Genomic DNA, 11,088 nt, shown 5'->3' on the forward strand with positions numbered 1-11,088 from the left:
CAAATAAAACAGACCTAAAATGAGTTATTTTTGTGTGGTTGTGTGTTGCCCGGTGTTATGTGCGTAATGGCAAGCCGCCGTTCCGCGCGCACTGTTTGCGTGTGTAGACAGGGGCCCGTGGCGAGTTTGTGTCCAGGGCCCATGGTCATGATAATCCGTCTATGGGAAATACCAATATGTTATGAACAATGTCATTTATTGTGCACAAACATTACATTAAGGTATCTGCTGGAAATGTTATGATCAACAATTCTCATGCAAAAAATACTTTAAAAACTACACAAATAGTGTTTTGGAGAGGGGGGTTTCAGAGGGAGGGGGCAGCTCTGGAGAAAGGTCTGTCAATCCAGGTCTGCTGCTTGGTGTGATGGAGACATGAGGTTAGCATCAGGAGCGGAGGCTGCAGGAGGGACCGTGGAGCTGAGGCACACCTGTACTGCTTCTCTTGAGAAGAACTGACTCCGTTGACTGACGTCATTACGGTAAGCGTGCTGCGTCATTTCCTGTTTTCTTGCCACTGGTGGTGGTCGCTCTGCGAATTAGCTCCGCTGCTAAAACACAACTGTTTCTCTGTAGCACTACAGCTAAAATCACCGGTCTGTAGTTAAACACTCGCACATACCAACCCTTACTCTATCGTGCTTAGTGATTCTGTGTTCTGTCTGAGCTCACCCTCGCAGCTCTATAGCAGCGATGTCTTCTCTCTCTCCCTGTTGCTCCACTGCTCTCTCTTGCTCCGAGTGTCTTATGTTTACTTACTCCTCTGCCTCCCTTAACAGTAGTGGTACATGTAATAAATGTAGTGTGTTGATAGCGATGGAGGCTCGGCTTAGCGACTTAGAAGCTCGGCTCAGCAGCTTAGAAACTCCGTTAGCTGTAGTTAGCCGGCTCCCGCTAGCCGCAGAGCCACCTAGCTTATCACGTGGCTTAGCATTAACTAGCAGTCCCCAGACTAGTCCCGTGCAGCCGGGAGCGCAGGGCAGCTGGGTGACAACCCAGAGGGGGCATAGTGCTAGACTTAAAAAGCCCACGATTAAAGAGCCACCAGCTCACGTCTCAAATAGATTCGCTCCACTCAGCGAGGCACCCGCTGATAAACAGACTCTGATTATTAGATCTCAGTGCAGCATTCGACACAATTGACCATCAAATTTTATTACAAAGACTCAAACAGTTAATTAACATTAATGGAACCGCCCTTAACTGGTTTAAATCGTATTTTTCTGATCGCTCCCAATTTGTGCAAATTAATGATGAGTCATCTGTGCGCACCAAAGTTAACCAGGGTGTTCCACAGGGCTCTGTGCTCGGCCCAATTTTATTCTCATTATATATGCTTCCACTAGGAAACATTATCAGGACACACTCGGTAAATTTCCACTGCTATGCGGATGACACCCAGTTATATTTGTCAATAAAACCTGAACAAAGTAATCAATTAACTAAACTTCGAACATGTCTCAAGGACATAAAAACCTGGATGACCCGCAATTTTCTCTTATTAAACTCAGACAAAACAGAGGTTATAATACTTGGCCCCAAACACCTTAGAGATGCATTATCTAATGATATAGCTGCGCTAGACGACATTGCCCCTGCTTCCAATGAAACCGTCAGGAACTTGGGAGTGATCTTTGATCCTGATTTATCCTTTAATTCTCACTTAAAACAAATTTCTAGGACCGCTTTTTTCCACTTACGTAATATTTCCAAAATTAGACATGTCCTTTCCCAAAAAGATGCAGAAAAACTAGTCCACGCCTTTGTTACATCGAGACTGGACTATTGTAATTCATTATTATCTGGCTCCAGCAGTAAGTCGTTAAAGACTCTACAGCTTGTCCAAAATGCCGCAGCACGTGTCCTGACGAGAACAAAGAGAAGAGAGCACATTTCTCCAGTATTAGCGTCGCTACACTGGCTTCCAGTTAAATCTAGAATAGAATTTAAAATTCTCCTCCTCACCTTCAAGGCCCTTAATAATATGGCGCCTTTTTACCTTAAAGAGCTGTTAGTACCTTATAAACCCGCTAGAGCACTCCGCTCCCAGAATTCAAGCCTACTTGTCGTCCCTAAATTCTCTAAAAAAAGAGTAGGAGCCAGAGCTTTTAGCCATCAAGCCCCTCGGCTGTGGAATAATCTACCACTTTCAGTTCGGGAGGCAGATACCATCTTTTCATTTAAGAGTAGACTCAAAACCTTCCTTTTTGATAAAGCTTATAGTTAGAGCTAATTAGTGCGCCAGAACGTTACTTGTTCTATTTTATGACACATGACACACGGAGCTTCTCTTTCCAGCTTCTCCTTCCTCTTCTCCATCCCTATCCCCCTTCCCCGGAATCCCTTTGCTTTATCACCCGCAGATCCAGGGCCTCTGTGGCCGCACCATGGATTGCGGTTTGTGGATCGTACACCGGGGGTCGCGGTGGTGGATCCATTGTGGCGGATTCTGGGCTGATCGTGGTGCTGGTGGCGGACCCTGTGTCGCGTTGGCATTGGGCACGGGCGGTGGACCAGGACCGCGGTGGTGGCTTGTGATGGGTCCTGGTGGGCGGCGGTGGACGGTGACTGAGGACTGGAGTGGCGTCTGGTCTGGATGGTGGATCGTGGTCTGGATGGTTGCTGGCCATGGACTGTGCTTGCAGCGGGACTGCTTGGCATGTCATGTTGGGGTTGTCCTTCGGGATGTCTACCCTCATCAAATGCTGCTAGAGACTTTGATCATTGATGATGTTTTCCTGCACGTGGCATCTATTGCACTTCTGTCCGTCCTGGGAGAGGGATCCCTCACATGTGGCTCTCTCTGAGGTTTCTACATATTTTTACCCTGTTAAAAGGGTTTTTAGTAGTTTTTCCTTACTCTTGCTGAGGGTTAAGGACAGAGGATGCCACACCCTGTTAAAGCCCTATGAGATGAATTGTAATTTGTGAATATGGGCTATACAAATAAAATTTGATTGATTGATTGATTGAAGGACACACAAACAAACCATAGTGTTAAATTATGAAGATGGTTCCCTCTGATTTTTTTGTTTTAAACATAAACGTCACACAGGCCGCTAAAAACTAAAAATGCTGAAGCTAACAGCTACCACACAGCAAGCTAATGCCTTCCTAAGGCTGCCAGGGAGTAGCAAGAGTAGCATTGTAGCAAGAGAGTGTAGCTAATCACAGCCCTCACAGTTCTTCATCAGTGGAGAAGTACCTCGCCATGTTTTCATCTTCAGAGGAGTCATCCAAAGACTGTGCTGCTGTTCCGGAATATGTCAGGCCCGCTGCAGCCTGCTGGGCTTGAACTCTGAGCACGCAGAGTAGGCCCTCACGTCCCGTCTCAGTAAATGCATCAGTCCTTCCTGAGAATATATGATAAAAAACAAAACGTCTCAATAGTGCGTTTGTACGTGTGTACGTATGTATACGTACACACGTACAGGGCTTTCTTTTCTACAGAAATATTTTTCCTGAGTTGATGTCTCTGCTTATGCGATCTAGAATGTGAAACTAAATATATTTTGGCATAACTGTATGTTTTCGGATTGTCTAACTGTGTATTTGTGTTAAAGTCAAAAGGTCAAGGCCACACTGACCTCATCTTATGGTTTCAGTTGTCAAGAGACACAGTGTCATTTATACGAGAGAAAATATGTAGAAATATGTAGACGGACACTGCACTGGTTAGCGGAGTCATACAACGCAGTGCGGTAATTCTAGTGTAGTTTTTTTTTATTAAATGGGTTATCTTTTTTACAATCTACAAAAAGTTATCTATACATTTGGTCACAGAATGTTACACAAATAAATTGGCATTAAAGTTGGCATCTTGCTGTCTCACCAGTCTGACGATGCAGCTGAAGCGTCCATCAAGGGCTTTCTGCAGGTAATTTGGATTGTTTGTTTCTTTTGAAGAGGAGAATAACATGAATTCGTACCGATATCAGTTTACAATCAAACCTCTTTGTGTTAACCTTGTATAAACAGAGTCAAAGGACATTGTACAACAATGACACACATTTTTCCACAGTACCTGTCGTTCACTACTGAAATTCTGACACCCATTACTGGACTGTGTCTTCCTGTAGAGTGGTGATGTTCTCAACGTTCTTTTCACAGTCTGTCAAAACAAAATTAGAGTTACAAATGTTAATGCCCCACAACCCATTGCAGATACGGTTGTATTTGCACACCACATCGGATCAAAACAAAACTGCAGTCTGTGAAACAAGCAGTTTTGGTAGATATAAGGGAAATGCTAATATTCCTGCATGAAACATATTCAGTCCCTTAAGCAAAAATAACAATGATGGCAGGCCGCAACCTCGATGCCTTCGTCTGCTTTGCTTACAGACTAGTTTGCGGAGTCTCGTGCTGCCGCCCACTGACCGATACATCATTGCTCTTTTCTGAAACTTATGACGGCAAATTCACACATGTAGACAGAAATAAACAGTATAAATTAAAAGGTGTAAATATTGCTAACATTATGTTTGATGGGGGTCATCATTATACATAACAGAGGAAAACTTTGCACATGTATTCCTTAAATTTACTTGCCTTCCTGTGGAAAAAGTTGTTTTCCCAGTTAAACAATCACAGCAGGGAAGCATGATTGATCAAAATTCTTTCAGTGTGATATTGACTTGTATTTCAGCAAGCGTACTTTGGGGATGTAATAAAAATGTATATTTAGCACATTATATAAAATGGTTTTTCTGGTATATAACTTAAAAGTACCTCTTTAATGGTAGGATCATTTCTCTCCCTCATCTTCCTCGTGGTACGTGGATGATGGTAGTGGGCTCAACCCGGCTTCTCTTTCTCTCCAGGCTGCCCTTCCTGCTCTTCATCAAGCAAAACAAACTGTTCGGTCCAAGTTATTGACGTTAATGAAACTCCTGTAGCTTCACTTGGATCCTCCTTGATTAAAAAACAGAACATAGCAATTGTTTTATAAAATGAATCGCAACTCCATAACATGAAAACATTGTCATATTGCATACTATACATTAAACCAAATTGACCTGATATTGTGGAGTAATAGTAGAGAAATACACTCCTTATTAATCTAAAGCATTCATAAATCAAATTCATGTTTATATTTATATTGTAGCGTCCCTCAATGATGAGCTAAGCATCTTGAACTGGTTTCAACAACCATGTATTCACCTCCCAGGTAGCACAGGCTACCGTGGGCTGAAGCATGTGGCTAACAATGGCGTATTAGCTGATGAACAGCGTCCATAGTGTGGATTGACGGACTCTCTCCGCACTCGGACTGTAAACCTAGATCGTAACGATCTTTAAAAACAATAAACTACTTACCTGACAGAAGGAAGATGACATCGTGGTCTTCCAAGCGCGCCGTGTTTATGACGTAGCGCTGAGTTAAAGGACTGGTTGTTTACAAATAGGGTTTTTACGACAGCCACACGTCATGTCCGCTCGCGCACTCGGTCCGGTCGCGCACTCGGGCCGGCCTCGGTATGAACAGACTCGCAGGTTCCTTCTCATTAGAGATGTAATCTAGCCTCAAATATTACTATTATATAACATGAATAACATTCACGATCACTGAAGGACACCACGCAGGGACTGTGATTTAAACACCAAGCTGCGCCGTGGTGGCATGGCAACCATCATAGCAACGATAAAAACATGCGTGATAACTATTAAAATATTTATCATAAGCACGAACTGGCTGAAGACTGTGGAAGCAAAGAGCACATTTCTCGCTAGAAATGGTGTCAGAATGTATTTTTATGCCCAAACTAAGTTACAAAATTATATTTTTATCTGAAAAAACAAGGAATCTCCGCCATGTTTTCCTCTCCGCAGACGGGAGCTTGAGAGTCACGTGACGTGAGAACACGCCAATGCAAAACAATGGGAGGACTAAATGTTACCATCTCACAATCTGGCCTCTCAGATTGTGAGATGGTAACGTCGTTCCAAGTGGACCAACGTTGCCATTGAACGTTTTCTGATGAGACTGGGTTGTAATGAGGCATAGCCAGACTTTACACTGTGGTCAGTTCAGGAGATGAGCGTGAAATTCCCCATTAAATAATGTGAATCTCACATTAACAGCAGCTCCTAAGGCAAAGCGTCCACGGAAGGGATGACTAACTCCTATCAGAATGCCTGTTTGTGTTGTTACTGTGTGTGAAATGAGAGCACCGGGGCATACGAGGGGTTTTGGCCGACAGCCTCTGAGCTGCTGGCCTGCCCTCGACTCCAAAACAAGCCACCACCGTACTTCCTGTTTTGTGAGTCCGTGTCTCTGCCTGCCGTGTAACTCGCCCATTCCCCTTCTAACTGTTTGCCATGCTAGAGCTTTATCCTTGCCATTCTGCTTCCCCCTCTCCACCGTTGTTTTCTTGCGCGAAAAAAACAAGTTCATTGTAATTCGGAATGCAGTTCCACGGCTCAATGGGTTCTGTTTGAAATGAGATTTGAGAGTGTGAGCATGAGAGAGAAAGACACCGAACCTCCAGCCGCCTTCGCGTCTTGATGAATAAAAGATGGAGGCACCAGCATCTTATAAACAACAACAGAGCATAATTAGTTCAGTTCTTTATTTTAGGAACACTTTATGTGACATTTCCTTTGTGTGACTGTTTTCACAGCGCACGTCCCGTCTGCTTTACATGTCGTGTGGGCTTCCTCTGTCGCTTCCTTGGAAGTCAACAACGCAGCTGGAATAATATTTACATCCTATGCAAATGTAAACGCTGACATACCTTTTGGCACGCTCTTATTTTCCTACAGTTTACCATTGTAATATGGTTTGCCTATACAGAAAATAGCCAACAATCCAACAATGTAAATTATGATAATTATTCATGTTATTTATGTACCGCTGCAGTATTGGTGATAATTAACACCAGGCCTGGTTCCAGCAGGATTGCTTCTTCCAATAGAGTCTAACATTTATAACAGTAGAAAAAACAAGATCCATCCAATCATTTGTACCTCTCATCCTTTGAGGGGCTGGAGCCAATCCCAGCTGACAATGGGCAAGAGGTGGGGCCTTAACAGGTCGCCAGCGTATCACAGGGCCAACATACAGAGAAAAACAATTACATTCACATCCACTGTCACTTTAGAGTCTTCAGGATACCCAACCTCAATCTGCATGACTTTGGACTGCAGGAGCTGCTACAGAAAACCCGTGCCAGCACATGGATTTGAACCACAAACCTCCTGACCATGATGCAACAGTGTTAACCACCGCACACTGGAATTACTGTCAAATAAACTGTATCATAGATGTGGGGCATATCATGACATAGTGTGAGGCCCACTTGAAGGAATTTTAAATGACATTTCAAGAATAAAGTGATCATATGTGAATACAATTGTAAATTACAAAACTAAAGTCGTAATGTTGAATTGAGTTGTAATGAGGGATATGGATCATCTTGTGAAGTTACACTTAAGCTTATAGATTTATCAAATAAGAAAATACTTAATCTTTTGGCTCATCAGTTGCCTTTTTAGTGGAGGAGGAATTGTCAGGCTACAGTCTCTCAAGTAACAATGAGATTGGAAAAGGGTTTTCGGATCCAGAAGGTAGACCTGGATTATAAGACTTTATTGATGTAATATTATGACAACAATGACTTTATTTTTATTTTCCAAATCTCAAAGTGTTCATTCTTCTCATGTCCCTAATAGTCTGTTGTATCATATAAAGCAGTCAAGATCATTGGAACTTTTAAAGCCTGGTCTGTATTGATCTACATCCCTTTGATCACTGTTCCTTGTACGGAATTGCGATTTCTGAAGATTGTTTTCAGTATGTTTTCTTCCTGCAAATACACCTGTTATTTTTGATAAGGCGATTTGTCCTTTTGAATGTCTGGTGTTTCCTTTAAAATGAATGTGCTACTTTTAAAATGTTCTTTTGTTGCAGGCTTCTAATTGGCTTTTATAATAATTACCTGTGGCTGTGTTGTGCTCGTGGTTAGGCCACATACATTTCCTTTTCCACTAAGAATTTACATTATTGCGTAGGACTCAGCACACGGATGCATATTTCAGTGACAGGCAGTTCACCTGACATTATAAAGACTCACTCAAGTCCCACATTTTTCCAACACAAGGGAGTGTGAAACAAATGTAAAAGCTGCCAAATCTGCTCGACTCAGGTCTGTGCCGCGTGTTGCTCTGCAGTCTCTCCACATATCGTCTGCTCTGTTGAATGTGGTCCTTTCTCATGGTTTCTCTGATATCCCCAGAGCACCCCAAGATAGGCTGATGGCAGCATGTGTTTTTTCTTCTCTTCTCCTTGCTTTCTCTATAATACATCGTCACGGATACACACACACACAGCTATGCTCGCACACGCTGCACCTTCTTAATCTTCAGTTCCGCTCCGCCACCCACTATTGATGCGTCAGAGTCAGAGCCCTGTAAAGTCTTTAGCCTCAGGTGCTGCCTCAGGGTCTGAGCAGTGGTGAGGGCAGGCGCAGGGTAGCAGAATCAAAAGATGATTACAGGGAACATATGCATATTAATGTGAATTTGTTATGGGTGTTTTTTTCAAAAACCCTGCTCACCTTCCAAACCCCAGTTCCCTGCTCTCTCAATTACCAACCTTTCAGCCTCCTGCTCCTGCTCATCAGACACCCCAAGAGGGCACTGAGTAGATTCAATTACAGCGGTGGTTTATGCGAACGTGGCGGTTGGGTTCGCACCACGCAGAGCTCCTCACACGTTACCCAGCCCATATGCATTATCCAGAATATACTGACGTAGAACAAATGACCTTCAAGCACCTCCTTGCAAGAAAGGTCACCTGGGTTGTCAAGATTTTCCATTCAGTGTGAGTCAGCAAAAAGAAAAAAATGTTGACTTTCGCCCACGTACGACAGGAGTCCTTTAACGCCCTAATCACATTTGAACTCATGCAGGGAGAAGGATAATGGAAGAGGGTTTCACTGTTTTCAATTCAAAATTAAACCAAATGCTCCCTGTCAAAACAATGGTGTCCACAGTGAAACAATAGAAAATCTATAGCTCTAGGTGATAGATAGTCACAGTCAATTATAGAACTCACAAAAATAAATTATTGATCTTTCTATAACAGCTCAACAAAAGCTGATTACTTCTTAATTGGTAACTGTGTCTACCATTTTTATATTGTGGGAGGTTAATTAATCAGGTTACCTTATCAATCCAATAATCTTAATTATCACAGACCGAAATGATTTGTTTAAGAGAATTGTCTGACATAACCTAGCCTTAGTCTGAGAGAGACAGTGTCGACCGGTTCCTTTTTCCAGGAGAGAGGACATTCTTTATTGAAAAAAATGAACTCCCCAGAAATATCTTTGCCGGTGGAAAGAGTGCAGGTACTTCTCATACAAAGTCTTATTTCATCCTCCACATACTGGATAGAGAGCTGCGAGAATTTTGTTCGTCTCTCTCTCACAGAAAAAAACTAAAAGCTGAGATACGACAAAACAGGCATTGAATCTAAAAAAACAAGACAAAACAAAACTAAATAAATCAGGAGGCTGGTCAAGCAGAAGCAGGCTATGCAATTTGCAGTATCGTAGTGACACTACGCTCAGAAAAACAATCTCAAATTCCACTGGGCTACCTGAAGAGACATCTGTTGTTACTATGGTCATTTGAACACATGACCTCTAGAGAAGGTCGGCACAATGGGGTCCAGACTTTCTCCCGTGTTTCCCTTGCTCATATGAAGATGCAACTTGTTTTTGACTATTTCCGAAGTAACTGATTCAGACATGTGCATTCTCACAAACAACCCCTACAAATAATTTCAGGTAAATAACCAGAGTTCAGTGCATGTCTGAAAGCAGTTTATGTCCTTATTCGGGGGACATTTTAGAGATTCACGTCGTGCTAAGCAGTGGTGTTTGTTCCTTTCTATGTATCAATCAATCAATCAAATTTTATTTGTATAGCCCATATTCACAAATTACAATTCATCTCATAGGGCTTTAACAGGGTGTGGCATCCTCTGTCCTTAACCCTCAGCAAGAGTAAGGAAAAACTACTAAAAACCCTTTTAACAGGGTAAAAATATGTAGAAACCTCAGAGAGAGCCACATGTGAGGGATCCCTCTCCCAGGACGGACAGAAGTGCAATAGATGCCACGTGCAGGAAAACATCATCAATAATCAAAGTCTCTAGCAGCATTTGATGAGGGTAGACATCCCGATGGACAACCCCAACATGACATGCCAAGCAGTCCCGCTGCAAGCACAGTCCATGCTCAGCAACCATCTAGACCACGATCCACCATCCAGACCAGACGCCACTCCAGTCCTCAGTCACCGTCCACCGCCGACCACCAGGACCCATCACAAGCCACCACCGCGGTCCTGGTCCACCGCCCATGCCCAATGCCAACGCGACACAGGGTCCGCCACCAGCACCACGATCAGCCCACATGACTCAGAATCCGCCACAATGGATCCACCACCGCGACCCCCGGTGCACGATCCACAAACCGCAATCCATGGTGCGGCCACAGAGGCCCTGGATCTGCGGGTGATAAAGCAAAGGGATTCCGGGGAAGGGGGATAGGGATGGAGAAGAGGAAGGAGAAGCTGGAAAGAGAAGCTCCGTGTGTCATGTGTCATAAAATAGAACAAGTAACGTACTGGCGCACTAATTAGCTCTAACTATAAGCTTTATCAAAAAGGAAGGTTTTGAGCCTACTTTTAAACGAAAAGATGGTGACTGCCTCCCGAACTGAAAGTGGTAGATTATTCCACAGCCGAGGGGCTTGATGGCTAAAAGCTCTGGCTCCTACTCTACTTTTAGAGAATTTAGGGACGACAAGTAGGCTTGAATTCTGGGAGCGGAGTGCTCTAGCGGGTTTATAAGGTACTAACAGCTCTTTAAGGTAAAAAGGCGCCATATTATTAAGGGCCTTGAAGGTGAGGAGGAGAATTTTAAACTCTATTCTAGATTTAACTGGAAGCCAGTGTAGCGATGCTAATACTGGAGAAATGTGCTCTCTTCTCTTTGTTCTCGTCAGGACACGTGCTGCGGCATTTTGGACAAGCTGTAGAGTCTTTAACGACTTACTGCTGGAGCCAGATAATAAT

The 11,088-nt window shown here is 43.3% G+C and overlaps 1 long non-coding RNA gene across 1 annotated transcript; it reads right to left on the bottom strand.

The window, feature by feature from the left end:
* Nucleotides 1-235: 235 nt before the first annotated feature.
* On the bottom strand, nucleotides 236-5,441 carry LOC128440113 (uncharacterized). The gene is made up of 5 exons (XR_008338477.1): nucleotides 5,320-5,441; nucleotides 4,732-4,914; nucleotides 4,025-4,111; nucleotides 3,206-3,353; nucleotides 236-455 (listed from the first exon to the last, which is right to left on the bottom strand). It is a non-coding gene; the product is annotated as an uncharacterized LOC128440113 (long non-coding RNA).
* Between the last annotated feature and the right edge of the window lie 5,647 nt (nucleotides 5,442-11,088).

The sequence above is a fragment of the Pleuronectes platessa genome, chromosome 5 (genome assembly GCF_947347685.1).
Source record: "Pleuronectes platessa chromosome 5, fPlePla1.1, whole genome shotgun sequence".
Lineage (NCBI taxonomy): Eukaryota > Metazoa > Chordata > Actinopteri > Pleuronectiformes > Pleuronectidae > Pleuronectes > Pleuronectes platessa.